Source organism: Gossypium hirsutum, chromosome A05 (assembly GCF_007990345.1).
Source record: "Gossypium hirsutum isolate 1008001.06 chromosome A05, Gossypium_hirsutum_v2.1, whole genome shotgun sequence".
Classification (NCBI taxonomy): Eukaryota; Viridiplantae; Streptophyta; class Magnoliopsida; order Malvales; family Malvaceae; genus Gossypium; species Gossypium hirsutum.
Window position 1 is genome coordinate 42410743 of NC_053428.1, and position 1049 is coordinate 42411791.

The window sequence follows — 1049 nt, forward strand, 5'->3', positions numbered from 1 at the left end:
CATTAAGGTTGACTAGCAGCTTCAACAAAGTCTCAGGGCTCATCTAGTGAAAGGTTTACAAAACATGCTTAGCGCTTATGAATACCAGCCTTTGCACAAATAAGCATAGGATGAATATTCATTATTGTAGGAAGAGGTCTAGGAGATAGAATTTGTGCAATGTCAATTGGCTGAGATCAAGTAGTTTGGAAGGCTCTTGCAGTGAGCAATTGAGGTGGGATGGATATTTATTAGAGTGATACAAATTAATCACTTTATCTATATAAATATTTATAATGTTTGTATTAGACTAAAGATTTCTTGTGAATCCTAGTTGAAGTTTATGTTACTATTAATGTAAAAGTTATATATATATTATATTATGTATTTTGAGTCGTAAATAATGTTATAAATCTTCATCGTTAGCTCTATTCTTACTTCTTATTTTGAGAAATTCTTAGTACTCGAATTTGGATGAGTGTTGGATTTGGTTTGTTTGATAGAGGTTTGAATGATGTACGTGTGCTCGAAAGTTGCTTGATTTAAACTCGAAAGGAAAATTCAACTTCGATTAAGGCATTGTCAAGCCAAGCTCAAGCTTGAGCAGCTTGAGTTATCAAATGAACTAGGTTTCTTTAGGGTTAAGGTACCTAAGAGGTCCCTATATTATAATTTCTGTATCAACTTAGCCCTTCTATTATTAAATGAGTTAGTTTGGTCCCTATAGAATTAAAAAGAATCAAATAAGATCAAATTGCACCAAAATTAACAATCGTGGTATAAAAAATATCTTGAATTTTTTTTCTTTTCCAAAAAAAAGATTTTATTTACAAGACCATAAAAACTTTAAAAATAACAACTCTGTTAAATAGTAAACGATATCTTTCAAAAAATAAATGTTAACTCTTTTTCAATTTGGCCTTATATTATTCTTTTTAACAGAACATAGACTAAATTAATCCAATTAATAATAGAGGAATAGATTTCATCTGAACTATCTCTCAGTTACATTCACTATTTCTTTAGTCATGATTTGTTTCAATATTGTTAAACCAAGCTCAATATTGAGT